The sequence below is a fragment of the Prorops nasuta genome, unplaced genomic scaffold (genome assembly GCF_024137725.1).
Source record: "Prorops nasuta isolate Cenicafe-Biocafe unplaced genomic scaffold, Cenicafe_Pnas_1.2 PNAS00006, whole genome shotgun sequence".
Taxonomy (NCBI): Eukaryota; Metazoa; Arthropoda; class Insecta; order Hymenoptera; family Bethylidae; genus Prorops; species Prorops nasuta.
This window is the reverse complement of record NW_027116803.1, coordinates 4,673,159-4,695,552: the sequence shown is the minus strand read 5'-3', so window position 1 is coordinate 4,695,552 and position 22,394 is coordinate 4,673,159. Positions and strand designations below refer to the sequence as shown.

The 22,394-nt window shown below is 39.4% G+C and overlaps 1 protein-coding gene across 3 annotated transcripts in view; it reads left to right on the top strand.

Moving 5' to 3' along the window:
* Positions 1 to 22,394, top strand: part of LOC136774351 (lachesin-like) — a 159,039-nt gene that overhangs the window by 73,059 nt on the left and 63,586 nt on the right. The window lies entirely within an intron of this gene.

Here is a 22,394-nt window from a genome sequence, read left to right as displayed (position 1 = left end):
ATCGTATGTTGTATATATATATCGATTGATATCCTAATGACTCTTTTTTAATGTAAAAGTTAAAGAAAAGCATCTTTTCATCCGAAAAAATATAAGGTCGAGCATTAAGTATACGCATGTAGCAAAGGGTTGAGAATATGGGAAAAGGGTGAGAAGCGTGAAGTAGCTGTCGATAAAGGCTGGACCTCGCGTCGCTCAACCGCTAGGTTTGGTGAGACGCAGGATACTTTAAAGCGAGATTTATGTACCGTGAATTACATCGTGATATCCGATGCTCGAAACAATGGAAGCGCGGATAACGGGCGACGAGCAGATGAATTTCTCCGGACATGACCGAAGTTGCGATCAGGTTCCGGGAGTCTCCCGGTTCTCCCGCTCCTCGCCTTGTCAAAACCGTTCTCGCGTACAGATCAATCGGGAAACTAATACGAAACTTGCATGCAACGTTATACTACCTGAATATTCTCACTTACCATCGTCATTTCTTCGCTGAAGCTTCTCGCCCGATTGCATCGAATAATTATAAGGGTTAATACGGTTCAATTTCGGAAAGACCGAAATATTTGCAAAAACAGCCCGACCCACACCCGGAAGGATGAATTATATTGACAATGTTACATAATGAAAGTGGCGAGAGCGACAATAGAGGGATTCCGCGATGGTAGATTTTCAATAAGGGTGCAGCCAGCGTAAATTTGTTTTCGACTAGAATCCAGTTGGCAGCGGAAGATTTTCAAAGCAATACGATAGCGTAGCTGTGTGTGGATCGGTTGGATTTACGACATTGCTGTAAAGGGAGAATCCGCGGTGACGAGCGGAAATGCCGTATTCGACGGTTTACTGGGTACTGAAGTACAGGGACTAGCTGAATTTCGCCGCTTTACTTCTTTTCCTCTCTTCGATTCCTCCCACTCGTTCATGTGACTTCGAGCTGGGAATCTTTAAATCAGACGTTTCAAAAATACATAAGAAACTTTATGCTCTTCTTTGTAAAATAACAAAACGACCATTCGAGGTGGTAAACCGTGAACTGTTCTTCTTCAGCCAATCTTCGATAATGTCATCTCATATATATATATATATATATATATATATATGAATAGCGTTTTACGTATGATAAATCGTAAGGGATTTCCAAATCCTGTATCATTTGTAATGTGTGATGTTTATTTGTCAGGCGTTAACATGTGTGTATATACATAAATTAAAGATGAAGAGTGTACACTCGAAAAGAGTTTTCTGCTAAATGAGCAATTAATTATTCGATTTTCGAATTAGCGAAGGATTTAATGACGTGCAAAGTATGAGCTGCGCCGTGCCGCAGGCATGATCTCGAAAAACAAGGATGGCTCGCTAGTGAACTCGTTACTCGAACGAGTTCATCAAAGTTTCACGCCATCGAGAAATCGACAGGATTTTCACAAAGCGTTCATCTCGGGACTAAAGTCTGATCGCAAACGGAACAGTGATTACGAGCTCGTTTTACGTGAAGGGCTTCCTGAAATGCGATTTTCACGATTTTCCAAGTCCCTGACTTTTTTTCCAGAACGCTTGACTGCTGGTTTTATTGTCGTTATTGCATCGTCTGCGTCGTTGTTTTAACAGCCTGCTTGAATTTCCGTTTAGTTCTCGTTTTCTCTCCCCCCCCCCCCCTCCCCACTTTTCTTTCTTCTCACTTTCCACTATCTGGCCCTTTCCCTTCAGCTTCCTCTCTAATATTCTATTTACTCTTACTCTCACTCTGCCTCCCTCCTTCCCTCTCACTCTTCTCTTTTTTGTCACTGTAGGACTCATTTCGACTGTGCATACATATCCCCACTCAGTCTACTTCATCTCTCCTCCCTCCTGCTCAGTTTATTTTATTTTCACATTCATTTTTCTTCGCTTATAACGTTTATAATTGTTCAAGCTTGGCAGTCTCGGTATACACAGAGAATTTTAAAGTTTTTCACCAAGGATTTGGACAATACGAATATATAGAGTTAAGATCAATGCTATAGTAATTATATTAGTAGATGCACATGATAGATACCTATTTTTAGTATTAAGTTTCTTTTGTGTAAATTATTTGTCATTTTTAATAATTAAAAATTATTGAATTACACTTGATCAACAGAAATTATTAGTTGTATTAATTTCTTCGCAAATCTAATACAATTGAAACACATTCTCCGGGTAATTAATGCATCGACGTGCTTTAGCACCATCGGGCATGCATCACTTTTTTTTCAGAAAACAGGAAAATTTCCATAAATCCGTTGCCACACTCCAGAAGCGTCGAATGAAACGCACATTTTCCAACGGCGTTCTATATTTTTTGCATTTATGCCACTGATATATTACGACCCATGTTGCCCTGCCACATATGATTTTTACAGTTTTTGACGATAACGCGAGATTGAATATTACGCGATTATTTAATGCTGGACTTAACGCCAAACATACGATCTGTCGTACAGCTATAGCTAAATATTAACCCTGCAAGTGAGGCAAACTTCAAATCGATACAAATTACAGTCATGATTGTTCCAAAATGCTGCATGGTTTTTATCTCGAGCCTCTCATCGAGATAAATGAATTTTCAAATGTACTGGTATTTACTTACGAATTGTTCGTTGTATCAATTTTTAAATAATTTTACCAATAGCACACTCCAGCAAAAATGTTTAGCCTGTATCTGGGAAGTATCGATAAACGATATCTACCTTTCCGCGATCAGATACCTACATAAATTACAAAATCGTTATTAAGTTTTTTATAAGTATAATAATATTTTTACTTGTAAATATACCGTATCGCAAAAACTCGAAGACTCTAAGAGATATTTCTGTACCTAAAAGCTAAATTGGGGATATCTTTCGATGAAAACTGGCTGGAGTAGAGGCTGAAAATTCAGGTTACGTGACTACCTTCAAGATCTCGACTGAAACCAACGAAAAATTCCACCTACCGGACATAAACCTCTAAGATCTAGCAAATAGTGATTGAGGTGTTTCAGATGTACCGTTTATTTCACTGAGAAGACAGATGAAACATTACAGGGCTGTATACAGCACCATACACAACACTATTTATTAATCATCAATTTATTTATAACATATACATAACCACGAATACAACCATCATAATTATTTAAAGTTTTGAAATATTACACAGTCATAAATTATACATATTAAACGTGAATTAAGTTTCCACCACTTTTAAATAATTACTCTGAAGAATGCGCTGTCTCACGTTGAATAATGAAAAGTTTGGCAATACTCTTATACATGAAAGTTTCTCAGCCAAGATCAACTTTGTCGATTTACTTGTGTGTAAAGCCTTCCGCAGGAAACAATATAAAATTGCATGGAAAATTGCAAATAGAATATTCTTATCGCTGGTTGATGTAGTATCGTATTGTTTTCCGTTATACATTGTCGAAGATGGGGTAGTATGTGATGAAAAGAGTGGGAATGGCAGGACGTTGTTGCGCTTTTTGCTCACGAGAGATTAAAGTAATTTAACGAAGCCCGTGTATCATCTCAGGAACTTTCCATAGTGTTTATTAGATGAATATAGTCGTTCGCTATTACTTGGGTCGCTGCTGAGAGAGTAAAAGCGCGAACGCCGAAAGTCTGGAGGAGTACGACGGCAATGCATCCCATGGAAAACCCTTCTCTCCTTTTCTTCCCCTATAAATTACCGACGATGAATGAGGAAAATATGTCGCCGAATTTCGGCATAGTTGGCGCTTCTCACACCGTTAAGGCTATACTTTCCCGAAGCTTGGCGCGAAAGGATAGTAGAGAGAAGGTGAGTGTTATGCGTGTAAAATGACTGAAGAGATGGCGGAAAATTAATAGAGAGCTCAAAAAGCCACGCCGCTCTTATACCACTCGGGAGCAAGGAGACTCCTTATATATGAGTGAATATCTTGCATAGCTATATATATCGCTATACATATATATACGACTTCACTTTACTCGATTTTCTCGAATCAGGATATAGTAGAAAACTTTCGATTCCGTTACGAGACTCATATCGAATTTTAGACCAAGTATATTGAATAATTAGCACGATGTAAAACTAAAAAGTTATGGAGAATCCATTTCCTCCTCGAACCATCGGAGTACAGTGAAACGAATCTTATGGTGGAGCTGGTAAAAGAGATTCCACTGACAGATTGGATAATGAGAACAAATCGGTTGAGATTATTAATCGAACGTGTATTTTAGCACGATGTAACTATAATAAACGAGTTCTAGAGAATTGATAACCTCCTGGAACCATCAGAGCTGGTAAAATTAACCTCATGGTCGTGTGCAAGATGGAGAAGCCCATTGACAGATTGGATAATGCGAAGAAACCCGGTGGAATTATTAATTAAACTTGTCTGGAATCATCTCGAAAATATCTGCTAAGATTTGTAACCGATTCGATTTGATATAGAGGCTAAATTAAATTTCTTAATGAAGTTCGAGAAATCTCGAATCGCTCAATTCAAGGTTGAAGTGGAACGCGAAAGCAATTGGGGAAAATTTCGGCAAAGTTTGACGATTCAGCGGGCAAGAATGAGTGGTAGGGAAGGCAAAACTGAGTGATCGAAGCCGCGCTTACATGCTTAAGTGCTTCCAGATCAAAGCAACCAATTATACAGCGCCCAGAAGACTTCATTTTCAGTTCCAATTAATGTGTGAAACGTTGAAAGGACAGGCCTGCTTGCTTTGATCTTTGTTCCCTCTGCTGTTTCCGTATCCCTGTATTCCTTTCTCTTTCTCCGCAGTATACACAATCACTTCCTTCCTTTCTGGAGCATCCTTGCCAGTAGTCTGAAACGAGCAAGCTCGCACAGGAATCAGATTCAGTCGCGATCCATTGAATCCCAATGCACAAGCTTCTTGTCCTTTTGCTTTCAATTGTAACGAATACCTTTGTCGTAGTTGCACCAACGGAATATTGCCCCAAGAATGTCCTTCGTACCGTGATGAAATACAATTTCAAAGTTGGAATTCGACTGTTTAGCCCTGCTTAGTCCTTTGACTCGCGTTGATCCTCTTGCGCTATCTTTCAATTATCCAATACAAATTTGTCACTGTCCAATGGCTCGTCTTATCGAACAAGATAAAAAAAGTCAAGGAGATGTGCCTTGGGAAAGGCCGATATGTGATAGAAAATCTGGCAAAAACGTATGCTAGATAGCGGAGTATTCATGCTTCTGGACAATGTCTTCAAATTGCTGCACGCTATATAAATTCATGTATGCTTATGCCATAAACTTAAGTATAATAATCTTGATCCTTTTGCACCATCTTTCAATTATCCAATAAAAATTTGCATCTGTTCAATAGCTCAGCTTATCAAACACGAGAAAAAAAAAATTCAAGAGGGTGCTTGGGAAAGACCGATCTAATCCAAAGCCTGGCAGAAATGTGCATGGGATATTGGAGTATACTCGCGTCTCGACGATGTCTTCAAGTTGCTACGTCATAAATTCATGCATCCTTCTACCATAAACTTAAGCAATATTTTGCAAAGTTCCTCCAGAAACGCGCATCGCGGTAAGCATCTTTCGAGACGAGCGACTCTCCATTCGATCGATTTCATGCAGGAGAATCGAGATAAGATCATTCCGCTTTTAGACGAGCCGCTTGAAGGTGGCCGCGAAAAAGAGAAGTTCCTGCTCTCGCGCGAGTAACAATAAAAGTTACGATCATCCGCAGGATCACGAGGTCCATCCGTTCCCCCAGATAGGTTCATTCGTCCAAGACACTCCAGAACAATCTAAGACGTGCTACGAAAACCAAAACGCACTTTCAAGGACTCAAATATGATATTTAAATATGGAGAGCTCACGTAAACTCTTCGAGTAATACAAAATTCAATCTTGGAGACAAGACAGTGTTGATCTTCCGGAAAATAATAAGTAATAAGCGAAGATACAGTTTCGATAAGTTTAATCGAATACCTCGTAATAATAAGTTATGCACGAATGAATATTGAATTGTTTTTGCGACTTTGCGTGGAGCCCTATAACCCAAGTAATAAAAAACGCCTTGGTACTGTTGGTAGAGTCATGCACGCGTCTCATCGCCAGATTACTTTGCTTCCTAACGATAATGGAGGATTTCCAACTCCAACGAATCTAATTTTCCAACATGGACTGTGAGCTGCGCTCTGAATATTTTATCACGCCAGAACTTTCCACGCCCAAAGGAATCCATCCACTGTCGATATATACCCGTACCAGGAACACACGATATACCAACACACTATCTACTCTCTTTGAGTGCAAATGATTGCCTCTATTTTCATTGCTTCTCAATTATTTAGCTATTCTTACTCTTTTAAAAGCAAACTTGTGTCAAAATCTAACTAAATTCCTAATTAACAGTCTTGTCTTTCCCATATTTAAACATTGGAAAAATTACAGCTTCTCCCCCACTCTATCTAAATTAAACTCTCTCTCTCTCTCTCTCTCTCTCTCGTATCATATAATTCCTCAATTTGGTAGTACAGAAGCATAAATAGTCAATGCTGAGGAATTTATTAAGTGGAACATTTAGTAGAAACATGCTGGGCAATCTTACTTTAATAAACGTCAAGATTATAATCGATGACAGACAAATTAAATGATTTATTTGCAAAACGTGATAAATAGGTAAAGTCGATAAGCTGGTGAGTGTGGAGGGGGCATGGATGATGAGTCAGTAATTTACGTAAGGCTATATATAGCGATGGTCTGAGGCGAAAGGTTGACGCATCGTTAACAAGAGCACGCTGGTGTTGGGTGCGAAAAGGTGGGGAGAATGGAAGCTGGGAAGGTGGAAGGAGGAAAGCAGATTTTCTCGACGAAACCTATAATGCCATTAAGCTGGCAAACTTCCCTTCGACTTTGGAGGAGTCAAGGAACGGTAGGATCCGGCCGGGAGCTCGTTTCGACGATCGAACACGCCCGAATCTTCGAAGCGAGGTAAATTGAAAGTATAAATTACAGATAAGGGATGCCGGACCCTCTGGGCTCTGTTGGGGGATGATGCTCTCGGGGTGGGTGCTGCACGAGAGAAGTCAGTCAGTTATGCCTTGAGCGTGATGCTCCTACCGATCGAGTCCTTGCCTCTCTGACCCTTCTCTCTCAGCACTACCACCGCCACTACCCTCTTTATCTACCTTTCTCTTTCTCTCGGAACTAGCAGCAGCAGCAGTAGTACCACCACCACCACCGCCACCACCACCACCACCACCACCTCTCTCCAACAGATCTAGATATCATCCCGGTGGAGCCGTTTTCTACAGAAGGACCTGACGCGAACTCCCGATATACCACCTGTATATAATATATATATATATATATTATATGTATAACATACACACACACACACACTCGCACAGCAAGTATAGCTATTCCAAGCACGAGCCTTTCGCGGTAAGTGGAAATATTTTTAGCGAGAAGGCGAAACCAGACGACTGGCTTCTGTTTATTTATGTACTACCTGACTTCATCCGCGCAAAATGACAATCCTACAGGAAGTGATATTGCGGATTCATCCCTGGAAACTCACCACCATATACCTTCACCAATTCGATCTACCGCAGAGCATTTGATAAACTGCATTGCATAACACCCAGACTCTATAACCCAACTGCAAATTGAAATAAACCAATTGAATCGTTTTACTGGTATGTTTAGCTTTTAAATTAAGTTTTGTTCAAGCACCTAATTTACATGGCGCTAAACATTTTAGATTATTCATGCAAAATCGCAAAGTCCAAGAGAGCTGAAAGTTAGCGAACGAATGGTCGATCGGTTGCATAAATTAAAATCAATTCAACTTTAACATGAATAACTTGTATACAAATTTTCAACTATATATGTTGGTAGATATAGTTTTAAGCAATTTATTGGATCGTAACACGTTAGAAGTTTGAATTTTTAAAATTAAAATGGACGATTCACGCGTTACAATTATATCTAAGAAAGTTAAGATATGGACAGAATTTCCCGAAAATATCAAATTTCAGGATTTGATTAGGGAGAACTTGAAATAATAGGGAGAACTGATTTTCTTACCACTCTCACTATATATATATATATATATATATACATATATAATATAGGTATATACATATATAGTTGCGGGTCACGAGTGGAAGCACTTTTCAGGGGAGAGATAATTGCTCCGCCGACTAGAACGAGCTTGTAACTGACATAACGGTGAAAAGTGAGAGAAGTGCGGCGCTTATTTCATCCCTACTGGCCCGCCTTTTCACTCTCTTCTTCAGCAGTAGCTCATTTCCCTTGCCATAAAGTGCATTCACCTTAATGAGCACGGTGCCGCTGTTTGTTTTACCTCTTTCCGGAATAATCTTACTAAGCGCATAACCAAAATATCCTCGCAGCCTTATTTTTGCTCCTCCACGGGATCAAGCACACTCCTGCGATGAAGAACTATAGTGGAACAACGGGAACAACAATAATTGGGACATTAGCTGAGAACCTTCGCCATAAGGAACAAAAAGGTACAGGAGCACTCTGCGGACGAAGAACGCTCGGAGCTATATATTTCCTCTATGGGCGCACGCAACTTTGCCCATAAAGAAGCACCAAAAGAAAGTTTTCCCGGTAAAAGCTTTCCCTCGCAAGGAGTTGGCGTTAAATGGCCAATTACGCGTAATTAACATACATGCTCCGCTATGGCCAAACTTCCGAATTATCGTAATAAGTAGACTTTACAGCGCGTTGCTTCGAATGATACTTTCGAAGGGTGATAATTGGGGAATATAGGATCTGTTTCGTGTAGGAGTAACATGCGAAGAAGGTTTATTTAGGGGAAGATTTTCGGGAGAGAGGAGGATGATATTAAATGACTTGTAAAAATCACGCTTAGCAAGATGAAGAGGGAGTAAGTGTCTAATTCGCGAGGCACTCGTTCGCTTCGTTAATTCTTGTTGAGATGCAAAGGGTGGTTCCGCGGGAAAGGGCCCTCGAGAGCCCTTCAACTGTCCTCCCAATGGTTTCTTCAACCCTCCTCTCGCTCCCCCAACCCTTCCCCTCCCCCCTCTCATTCACCTAACCATCCCATTCCAACAACTGCTCGCCGGCTCACTACCAGCAAAGCTTTCCGCAGCGTTTCCCAGCGGCGGCACGCGTCCCAAACACTTTAAGAATATTAAATTCTTGCACCGGCGCATAAATTAAAAGATAGCGGTTTTCTGCTTCGGCTAAGAATAAATTACACAGTTGCCCGCGGAGCCAAAGGAGAGTGCAAGTATCTGTTTGTACATGAACACGATATGCAAGCTCAAAAGAAAAGAGCGGCAAGAATTTTATCTGATGGCAAAGCGATGGAACGAGGGTTGATAATTAAAGCACGTGCTATGTATATGTATAGATAAATGTGTCAAAGGATATATACAGCGGTATGGAAAAATAAGAGAGGAGGAAGAAATAAGTTACAAACAAAGGACAGTGACGAGCATCGGACCATTTGATGAAAGGCTATATAACGTCGATATTTATAATAGCAGAGTGTATTAAGCTTTGTTGCTAATATTTTACACGCGTGAGAGGAGAAGCCATTAAAATGAAAACGTTTGGTAAATATGATTCCTATATTATATAAATATATATATTCTGATATTCATGTGTACACTAGATTTGGAGAGTATTTAATATCTAGGCCGTATGTTAAAAGTTACTTGTCAATTTATCTGATGTACGTAAGTCGTCGATATTTGACATTAAAATTTACTTGCCACGAACATGTCACCTATATTTAGTTTATCCAACATTTTGAAGATTAATTGGGATTTGCAAAGCCCTGATCATTTCTTGCTAAGAGTATTTAACAGTTTTGCCTCAAAGGAAATTAGATATTTGAGGCATTTGAACTAAATAGTGATTCGTTTATGGAATTCTCTTGGTAAATGAGGAAGAAGTCGGGTCAAGCTCAAGGGAGCAGGATGTATACTAGAAAGTTCACGAATACAAAAACCAAAACTGTCAAGCTTTCTTCAAGACACCCAAATGCTCTATATTTGTACCTCTTAACTTAAATATCATTTGTTAGCACTGCTCCATACAGATTTTCATCGTTTCATATAGATTATATTACTTAATTTTTTCACATTTTATGATCTTAGCCACAACACTCCCGAGGATACACTTTTCCTTCCAGCGAACAATGTTTGCAGAATATGGGACCACTGCCCAAACACACTGTTCAGCTATTTATTTCGCTCTGGGATTCTACATAATTCTCCATAAAATAGAACTAAATTGACCTCCATATTTTACTATAAAGCAGTTCATTAAGCATCTTGAACTATGTTCTTAATTATGTCTCATTAGATGTTTCAAACATAGACGTGTCCCTTCATGATTATAAGACCAAACTCTGACGGCAGCTTTCATGAAGAGTACTCTTCTACCTTCATATAGAATTTTTTATTGACGATTAAATATTGCAATCTTTATGGCACGAATAATGCGTAAACTATAAATTTTCTGTCAAGACAGATTCCCGGAGAATGAATAATATTCATTTGCATTTTTAAGAAAACGCTCGCCGTCTGGCCATTTTTAATCCTGAAACAACTCTATCTTTTCGGGACACCTATACTATTCCAGACTCACGAGAGTGCTCCATTCTTCGCGAAGCTCCGTTTCGCGCTACCTACCTAACCTTGTTCTCACTTTTCGCGTAAGAGCCACCGATTTATCACCTTCCACCTTATTTCTTGCCGCTCGACATGTTTCAGCCTGTCCTCTATACTCTTTATTTTTCCTCCTCATTTTTTTTATTACTCCCTTTTTTCTTCTTAAAGAATTACATCTTGCGCGGCCCTACGCCATCCCTTCTCCTCTATCATTCCTCCTTCTTTCCATGCAGCCATTTTCCACTCTTGCTCATTCTTATGCTCTACTGCAACTAATATGTTTATTTTATACTCCGCGTAGGTTCCGAGTTATCTTATTGTTACACGTACATATATGCAGGTTGTTCATAGTTGTTTTGTTTATTTACAATCCCCCATCAAGATTTCCTTCCAACTAAAATAAGATGATTCGAAAAATCAAAGGCATTTATTATTTGTTCAAAAGTCAAATCACTTATTGCGATTAAATAGCTTCGTATGGTACATAAGTTAAGGTACAGCGCCAGGTGGGATTCTCGTAAGAAGAAAGATGCAGGAAAATAATCTTTATAACGCGGCGCTAGTTTGGCAATGTCCATCGACCATCACGCGTTGCAATTTGGATAAAAGCATACGGATGAGGCCAAGAATATCCACGAAAGTCGGATGACACTCGTTCCGTATTTTGCGAAGCTCCCATTATACTAGAGCCTTCTCTCAAGTAAGAATAGCTAGTATTACCATTGTACGTCTACATAATGCAGCTACATTTAGGATTATTAATTACGTCTTTGTGGAAAAAGTTTAGTCCGGCCTGTGAAAGCGCAGCATCCCATAAATTTTGTAAAATATTATCACGCCATTCTCTTTGACTGGAATTTTCAGGAAAGACGACACTGTGTCGCGTAACGCGAGATCTCCACCGTTACAACTGGACGAAACCAAAAAATTTAAAGCTTTACGCGATACAGTTGAAGTATAATTAACTCTAAACTAATTTGCCTGAACTCTAATTTTCCTTGTGAGAAATATAAATTGCACCGTTATATCCAGCGCGAAGGTTTCAGAGCTTCGATGCGATATATCCATTTATTCTTGATGAAGATCAGAGATGTATTTGGGTTATTAGACTTTTTTTTTGTAAAAGCTCATTACTTATTTTGACAGAGATTTATATAGGGAAGGTGTTAGTTGATTAAATTAAGCGAGGAGTTTGAAGTTTCTGTTTGAGTCTAATTCGGCAAAGGGATGCTATCTGAGCGCATGCCTAAAGTGCTGCTGTGCAAGGTACAGTTTGTGCTTTCTAGGAACTTCGAATCACATTTTTAATTCATGCGACCTGCTCTGCCAAACCAGCTGGCTTGTCCTTTTTCGAAAAATACGAAAAAGAAAGCATCACGATGAAGCCAGATTCTATTGGTCCAAAGCGGATACACCTACACACTCCTGCACACATTAACATTATAATTATCTTAATTACTTTCCTCCAGCAGAGCTAGCATTTATTTTTAAATAATGGAATTTCATGGCAGTCGAGTCAAAAGGATAAATTAAAGATCTGCAGCAATGTATCTATCAGTGATTTATAGAAATTCAATATTTGAATAGGTTCAGTAAAAAGAAGAATAAAACTCTTTAATAATCAAGATATAGGAGAGTCAATTAAATGGAGGAAATAGTCTCAAACGCATCGTTTAAAGGTTGTACAAATTATGAAGGACATTTATCAGGTTATTTTGCAGTTTGATAAATTCCCCAGCAAACGGAAAGGGGCAGAGTTGAAGAGGAGCAATTGTGAAATGAAATTTAAACCGGTAAATGATGAAATAGAGGGAAAGGCGTAACGCGAAGGAGGTCGTTCCATAACAAGGACCCGAAAAAGTCCTTTGCATCCTTTATGATTTCATAACCGTTGCAGCGCAACGTAAATTTGCATTCTTGGAAAGCGTTGGTGGCCTAGCTCCAGTGCAGACAATCCAACGTTATAGGATGGAGCAGCTTATCCTCGTGGAAACCGCGGCTAACACCTCCGCGGCATACGGATGGCGCTGGCTATGATGCTTGAGCACATTTGAATATCAGGAAATGAAAGCTCTTGTCCCACAGGAGGTGGCCCTATCTCGTGGTGCCTCGTTCAACCAGTCTCTGCATATCGAGGTTTCAGTAGTAAAAGGACGCACGGGCCAGTCCGCAGGAGGTGCGATGAAATAAAGAAGGAAAAGGAATGGAATTGGAATAAAATTAAAATAATAGGTATCAGGAGATGAGAGAAAAGGGGTGCGGAGTAAGTGAGGGTAGGAATGGAGGAGGGGGGGGGGGGGGAGGGGAATTGAGAAGAATAGAGGTTGGTCTGAAAGGTATAAGGAAAGGATGGGAGAGAGCAGCAACAAATGGAGATAAAAGTGAAGGCGAAGATGAGCGAAATGAGGAAAATAAAAGTGGGTAAAGTCGGATGTGTACATTGGAAAAAGGCAGATCGAGGCAGGGATGGATGGAGAAAAGAGGCGAGTAACGAGAAGCGAGGGGAGACTAGCTAGCTGGGATCGACTGAGTGCCATTTGAATAATACTTTGCATTTAAATGCCTCGCCCGATAAAAGAAACCATCCTACCACTTGAAATATCCTATTACGCGCTATTATCTTTCGCGGAAAGCGACGTCTTCGACGGTCAATTCCGGAGACACTCGACAGATGCTTCGCACTCGAGCAAGACGAAAGTCTCCGACTGCCAGGCATCCAGCCAGTGTCACTCCTTTCTCTGCTTCAAAAGGACTCGCAAGGATTGCTCGATAACATCCCTTGACTCCCCCTACCTCCCCTCCCCTTTCTTCATCCCTTCCCCTCCCACCATTACCATTTTCTTCCCTCTTTCTCCAAAGCCCCGAATCATAAAACTTAATTGCTGTCACTTCGTTAAATCTTAATATCCCTACAATTAAAACTAATTTTTTGATTTCTCTGATCGTTCAAAATTCAACAGCCAATTAATTTTCTACGAGGGATGCTTAATTCAATCGACTGTTTAATATTTTACCCAGTTAACGCATTATCCCGAATAAACGCTCCGCGCGAATCATTAAAAATAATTCGTTCGTTCTACAGATTTTGGTTACGCGTGATAATTATTTGTTTACGAGAAACAAGCGTCATGATGGTCTCTCGCGTTCAAAGGGGAATGGTCGTATGAAATTACACGTACGATAGTTATCCTGCAAATGAAATTTAATTGTGAAAACTAATATGGCGCTTTACATCGGCTTATAGGGTTTCTGAAACATGAACGTCGTGCATTCTAATGTTAAGGGACTCGAGCAAAATTGTAGAAGACTGAGAAAGCAGTAAAGGCACATTGCAGGGCAGGCAGGCAGGCAGGCAGGCAGCGCAGGCGAGAGCGTTCCAGTATCAAAACTGAATTGCGCAGCGACGAGTTCCGTTGTGTATATATATATATATATACACACGATAGAGCACGCTGTGAAAAGTTTCAGGAAAGTCTTGGCCTCGTCGTTGGCAACAGGAGCATTCCAAATTTAATGCGCTACTCATCTGGCGACGAACAACCCTCCACTTTCCCTCCACCGACCAACCCAGAATTAAAGCCAATGTATGCGAATCAGAAGTAAGTTTTAATCAAATTTGTTGGAAAGTAGGCCGTGTCTCGCCTTGCCTGCTTCTCTGCTAATCCGATCTCGATTCCTTTCCCTCTGCCATGACTCCTGCCACGACGAATTAAATCAACTCGCGAATTCTATCTCCCTCTCTCTCTCTCCCCCCCCCCCCCTTTACTTCCTCTGCTATTTTTCTTCGTCCATTATGAAATTATAATCAATCTTAATACGACTATTAAACTTCATGCGGCAGTTTTGTTAAATTATAGCACTGATGAGTTGATCGCTACCTGTTAACAGCAATTTCTAAAGCACCTCGTTAAATGTTTATTTTCCTTATTATCATCGCATCCGGTTCTTATCCAGTTCACCAGTTTTATATTGACATAACTTACGCTCTCTATCGACTCCCCAGCAAATTTACCGCCGTGCAACCATTTCTCTTTGCTGCTTTGAAAGCAGCTTTGGAACTCTCGAATCAGGACGGTATGTAGAGTTTTAAAAGCCAAACGGTCCGCACCTATCCTTTCTCCTACACCTTCGGATTATCGACTTTACCCTTACTGGCAAAGATATACGTCCAGCATAATACATACGCAAAATATACCAGTCGATTTCGTTCAGATTTAGCACGGATTCTTTCTCTTGTCAAGAACTATTATACAACAGCCGACGAAAATCTCTGTTCATGGCTCGAATATGGCAGGTAACCCGTGGGAATATATATGGGAATAAAACTGCACTTAGCATTAGCCATTATCGATTCACCAGACAATAAAACTTGGTCGTGTTTCCACCGAAGATGTTTTACGCATATACAACATATATATAGCATAGGTATACGCTGTAATGGAACATTCCTGTAAAGGATGATTGTGTTCCATCAGACTGAAATATATATCGAGACAATTGATGATCCAATAAATGATGAATTCTGGACCCCCAATCTTAGAGTCTCATCTTCACTACCTGGAAATACTCGAATAAAGTTATTTCTCTTTATCCTTCCTAGGAATTTTTATCTTGACCCTGTGCACGATGACAATTCGCCTTTACCTAAACAAAAGGCTCCTATTTCTTCTATCCATCCATCCATACGTAAAAAGAAATTTCATGGAAAGCTTTCTTTTAGTGATTCTGCCTTGTTCCAATTTCTTTTCCCCTTTTATCGTAAATACGACCGCGCGGCATCGTGAGGATGTATCGTACCACAACTCGCAGCACGCGAATTAGAATCGGTAAACCAAAATCCGATAATCCAGGATGAAAATAGCAAGGGAGGATCGATCGAAGAAAGTACGCTAGTCTATAGGGTATACGTAGAAATGTACAAAGACCGTATACACTGGCATACGGTCGAATAGCGTGGATGAAGGTCGTTCTTCCGAACTGTCAACTGGAATAACTTTGCTTCCGGCCAGGGGTTTTTTATAGGGCAGCAAAGAAGACTTTCCCCGATGTCCAAGAAAATCTAATTTCAAGTAGAGAGCCTGGGGCTCTTCGAACCTCCTTTCTTCTTAAATATTAATTTATGGACCTTTTACCTCAAGGCCATCTTGTCGAAACAAAAGTAAAGCACTGAGTGGCAAGCACGATTTTATTTAAAATTCGACAATAGATTTTACGCTTGTATAATAATAATCTACCTCCCCCCTCCCCCCTCCATCACTCGCCCTATCTCTCGCTTTACGGCAATATCTGAGACCTGCACTAGCGGAAAAGGATTCGCCTTTCAGCAATATCACTCTAAATGGTTTCTCTTGTTACGTCTAGATATATCAATCTTGCAGTTCCATTTGATAAAAGAGTCGTTTGTCTAACGCTATCGTTTGTTAAGCCTATTGGCTCAAATATTGCCACGATTGGACGCAGCTGCCGAAATGTTACGGAAAGAGATTGTAAGTCTGCCAATCTCGAGAATATATACTCCATTAGATAGACAGTAAAGGTTTGGCTCCATCCATAGCAGATGCTCCCACCATTGACATACATCTATTTGCGCTTCATGTCACACTAAAGACTTTCATATCTTTTCATAAAAGATTTTATATCGATAGACGAGCCACGCTTAAAGCGATTTTCATTATTTTTATAGTAATCGCACGCTTGTGAAAATATTAATTATTTCTTCTTAATCCAGTGTTAAAGTTCATCCAATTAACTGTGAAATTATAATTTATATTTGGCAAATGAAAAGAATCTGAATTATATGTACTACTGGATACGAAAATATCATTCACGCTCGCATAATACGTTTTTAAGGTCCCGTGGAATAACCAATATTACGCGCTGATCACGAGATAACAGCTCGATCGTGTAATTTAAGTATATTCATACTGTAAAATTATGATTATGATTACTGTACGTGCTAGAGGTACACATTTTGCGCCAGTGAGATAGCAACAGATTGCATGATATTGTTACTTTATTAAAGCTGGTATTATTTTTCGTTTAATTGATCGAATTGATCGTAACCAATACTAATTAACTTATACGAAATTCTCATTTCCAAGTAATATATATTTATTTACCGAAATACGAGTGTCGATAGCTTTTGAAAAATCGTATTTATAATACAGGCAATGGATATGTATTTATTTACATGACATTTGATTCACTAATATTTGGTATTTAAATTCCTCAACAGTACAATAAAGCATTAATTTGTTACAGAAAGTGTTACATTAGACAATAATTAGCTCATATTCTGAAGGAAGTTTAATCTTCTGCTTGTTCTCAAAACCAGCGTTTATACTTGCTCGAGTTAGCAAAGTACTTGCTTATTAGTGAGACTTGAAATTTCCGAACGGAAGGATAATACCTGCATGTGGTCGTAGAATTTCAATTAACCCGATGGACTATGATAGCTACGATCCATTGCAAAGGGTCTCAACTTTCTCATTGGACCGAAGTGTAAAAAAAGGGAGAAGGGAGGGAGGGGGGGGGGGGATTAATTGCTCGTGTATTTTCTTATTACAGCAATGGTTTTGAAGCACGTTAGGCGAATAATTTGGAAAGAAACTAGAGCGATTTAAGGCATTAAGAAAAAGCGTTTGTCCAAAGGATGAGGAGGCGTTTAGGGACCACCTGGTATTCCCATTTCAATTCGAGTAATGGAGTCTGAAACATTCCTCTCACAACGGCAACAAGCATGCCTCGTCGTCTCTCGTCTCAACTGCCTACAAAGTGCCTAACCTGAAGCCTCCCTGCCGTAAATACACCCTTCGTGTCTGCCCGGAGGTTTGCGTCTATCAGGACGTGCCAGGCATGGCTTGTCGTTATCCATTCAACTTTATGTTACTTTATGATACCACAAGTAGTACCTAACTTGATTATTTTCTACCCCGAGAAATTATTTATACAAGTTCACTCACGGGCAAGTTTTCTTTATTCTCCTCCTCAACTACATTAATATAACTGCTTAATAAATATCTCATGACTTTAATGTATCGCTCGTTTTTATATTGTCAATATATAAAACTATTTATTCTACCAGAGTTTGGTGTTTAACGTCGCATTAAAATTTTACAGCTTTGAAAATTGTGTATTTGATCCCGGCAAAGTGCAAGGTCGAATTGAAAACACTCTGGCGTACAAAAGAAAGCTGCACATCATTATCCTTTTACCTCTCGTGCGACAGAAAAGTCGATTCTCGTTACACGCTGCATTACGTAAAATCAAATAGAATCCAAATCGAATGTTATGTGCCGTGATAAAGCTCGATCCGAGAAATATCTCTTAGATCAACTTCCTCAGTTTCATCGACTCATATATACTTACAGAATAATTTTGCAATTTTGCAAATACAGAATTAATTCGATTAAAATATGCTGTGAGGAGGAATCGGATGATAAAAGATAAATTTCTATTTAAAAGATAAATTCCGATGAAACACGTACGTGTTAAGGTAAATAATGAAGGAGATCAAAAGGATCTTTGCGGACTTTGTCAGAAACGATTTTTTGCTAAGCGCGAGTAAAGGATAAAGCTTATTGGGAAATCCGAATAATAACGAGACTGATAAAACGAGATTAAAGGGGAAAATGTAGACACGAGGAAGGATCCAGGACGAACAATCGTAAAACGACCAGGGGTGTACACTATACATAGTATACGTATATATATATATGTAATACAGCAGTGCATGAGTGCGTCTGTCATAAACCTTGCTCGCCTTTGTATTCGATGATAGCGATAGAGATGGTCGGATGAGTAAGAATGCCAAATCCTCATATACTCTGAAAGAAATATATCGGTCGCGGGCTATATATGGTGGAAAACGGTAGATGACGGAATATAGACGCAAGCTTCCCCATGATTTCCACGAAAAGGATCAGAATATTTATACCTACGTGTCTGGTGACGAAACGCGACGGATAAACCTTCAAGATTACAAGACGTAGTCGTCAGGGATCATTGGTAATATCGCGCGAACGAAAAATATTTGATACGTTCCCGTTCAATAGAGATTCATGTAATACAGATATCGAAATACGATACTTTCCATTCCTACCGAGAACCTCAAACTCGTTGCTGGATTTATGCGTAAACGGTGATAAAACTAAATTAAATTCAAATAATTTTTAACAAAGATTCAGGTTTTTATATGATTGGAATTTGTGGCAAGAAGGAAATTTCAAAATTGACGAGGGACAAGGAAATCTCTTGAACTCGTGTTAGGAAAGTATGATTATTTTGTGCACGCAGATATACAACTGCGTGGAAAAGAGGCTAGATGCATCGATGCATGTACATATATATATATATATATAGAAGACATTTAGAAAATGTTAAATGTTACGCGTGGTGGACGCGTGGGGAGAGAATTCAGGACCGGACGAGAGCAATAGTGTTGGGGAAGGAGGTGGTTGCTCGCTCGTGCGTTGCTTTAATGCCCTATAAATCGTACCGCAAAGTGCTGGTCCAGCTCACTAATACCGCGAACCGCCAGGTTCAAGCACTGGTGCGCAAACGCACACTGCACACTTGCACAGCCTTTGCAAAATGTGCTTGCAACGTGAGTCCGGAGCAAGCGTAGCGAGAGAACGCTCGATAATGGGCAAAAGAAAACAATACGAGTCTCCCAAGATGCCTTGCGTAAACTCACCACATGACAAATTGTTCAAATAACCGCTTTAATAATTCAGTGGCGAATTATAATTGCACAGTTTGTTCTCGATAATTAGCCGTCTCGCACTGCTATCTGTAATTGCAACGGTTAAAATTTGCAGCGTTACATTTGCATAAAGGTGAAGATGTATTTTCGGTAATGGAAGAAATATTCATATGAATTTGCGAGAGAAGCTTGTAAAGTAGTGGAGTGAAAAAGCAGGAAGGAAGTTTGCGCGATGTTTCGTAGGATTAACAATGAAAGAGAGAGATATGGGGGGGTTAAGCGAGAAGGTTAGAATCTAAGTGAATAAAGGGCAAGAGACTATATAGGTTAAAGGAAGGCGGGTCAAGGGGCGAGAGCAAACTAGTAGAATGAGCTGGATCACGTGCACGCGATTGCCACATGTACACACCGCGCTAACCGATATACCAACAGTTATACATCCACACGCAGTCTTTAGTCCATGTAATTAATCCTGCGTGAAAGTACACAGACTCATCCGACTAATTACTCGCCTCTTGCACGGGCTTCTCTGACTCAGCGTTCATACTTCCACAGCCCCTATCTTCCTCCCTAAATAACTTGCACGAAGCATCCCAAATTTACTTACATCCTATATGTATGTGTACTATATTTATACGCGTACAAGTAGGTCAGCCATCGAAAACAAAAAAAACACAGTCATCTTAAATTTAAGTCGAATCTTCTTTCCTCCTTGTATACCTTCTCTTAAAAGCTTTTAAATCGTAAGCTGCGCTACCATTGAAAAATTCAAAGATTATACGTCCGTCCATCATACGGTTCATTCCGCTCCCACGAATGAAGAATCGTGTGCTCGAGAGATAGGGGCCTACAAATTTATTGATCGTGCGCCTCTCAGAAATGCTGGGAATTTGCTTTCGTGGATTTTTGCGGTGAATAAGACTATGAAATCGTGAACTACATTTGGATTATTGAGAAGGAGACGAACGGCTGCGAGGTCCTCGGTTAAATCGTGCGATCGGAGCTTTATGGCCAGTCTTATATACGAAAGGCGCGCCCCTCAGGATTGATAGCGAGACGGGCTTGATTCAAGTCTCCAATGCGACCAGATACGACGTACCCCAAGCCTTTCTAATGTCCCTCGTGATCTCCAGATGCCACTGATCGATCCTGAAAAATAAGCTACAAATGGATAAACAATGACGAAGGAATCACAATATACAATATACCTATATATAATTGATTGTATTTCTCATCGGTACGATTTTAGGGAGTATACTGTTTAAGAAAAATTCATGGGAGAGGTGAATTGAAAAGTAATTTCTAAATTTAAAGGATATAAGTATAAGAGTGTTCGAGTGTGCGTTAACGCAGTCGTATAAATTTCGAAAGTAGTTTACTGTAGGAATCTTGAACATACACTTGGTTTATCAGCAATAACTCCGGGTCTCTCATATCTCGCCAATAATTTCACTCGATAGGCAAATATAGAGTCCTTTTCTATCTGTCTATCTATATCTTTCTATCTATCTATCCCTCGCTCCTTCCTCCGTCGACCCTCCCCTAACTCTTTCATTCTCATTGCTACGTCTTAATGTTCTTCCCCTTCTTTTCCCTCCCTCTCCATCCTTTTCGTGTGGTAATCTTTCCTTACCACCAGTTTTATCTATTCCCCTTTGCCCCTGGACTAACCTCTACAGCAGAGTCCTTTACCCTATTTTACCCTTTTGTTTCTCTTCCGACGATTCCTCTTTACTGTCGTCTTTCATTCTATCTCCAAATCTTTTGGTCCTCCTTCCACCACTGGATATTTTTAGTTCACATAACCAGGAGCGGATAGAAGCCCAAGAACTGGGGAAATTTATCTGTCGGATAAAAATGTCTCTTAGAGTTTATATAGAGTGTTGGAAGAAGAGGGGAAAGGGCTTGCTGGAGATTTCAATAAAACCCTCGATTGTAAAGTATAGATAGAAGAGGCTGTCCGAACGTTACCCGGATCAGTGGAGCTCAAAGTCGACTGAAAGCTACCCGTTTGTTGCTTGCATTTCTCCACTATATGTATATGTATACACCAGAACGCACTTCAACGATACGTATACAAACTCACGCAAACTCACCTAACACAATTCGACAGCGCGATCGACTCATTTTAACAAGCTGGAAATATTATAAACTAGATTTGACATATTTACAATAATGTAATATATATTTACTTCTATTTCCATAGAAAAAGGTCAATAAAGGCTCAATCGCAATTGCGTGCCCTCCCCCTCCCAAATATTTATACAATATTTCGTAAATTCAATGTTACAACACATTGACATATGGGGCAAAAAGGTATAAGAGGCAAAGTGCTGTCAATCACAAGTGTCAATTACAATTACACTTCAAAATAAAATTTTTGAAAGTTTCTAATATATCAATTACTTTGTAACAATAAAGACACTAAAATTGTAGCGAATTTTCATAATAACAAAACTGAGGTTTTGAATTTGATAAAAAATCTTAGAGTAAACATAAATATATGGTTAAAATTGCAGTGTATTTTCGTTTAATCTGTAAATAAATATTCGAATATCTATCTGTCGATCAATAATATCAATTCTTCATGCAAACTGTGAAACATGATTCCTGAACTTCAGTGCCTATATGTATACAACAATAAAGCTGATATTCTGTTAATGCAGCAATTGCTGAGATCTATAAACAGTACACGCAAACGTTATTACAGTCAGTGGCAAACTTGATTAACCGCCTCGAAGAGACATTTTGGCATATATATATATATATATATATGTAAAGCACATTCATTCGTACACGAATAAGCTTTCTTTTAGCTTAAATATTCAACTAATTAATTATTATTCTACTAGCTATGCATTATTAATTACACATATCCACAGCTAAAAGCTACATAGTCATTAAAGATATAATTATATGAAATATGCCTACATACCTATAATATTTTACCATATCCAGTTAATGAAGTATCTGACGGAAGATATATTATGATAGGTAAATGAAAGGTGCATTTGGAAAATCACAGGAGGAAATACATGTGGAAGAGAGAATG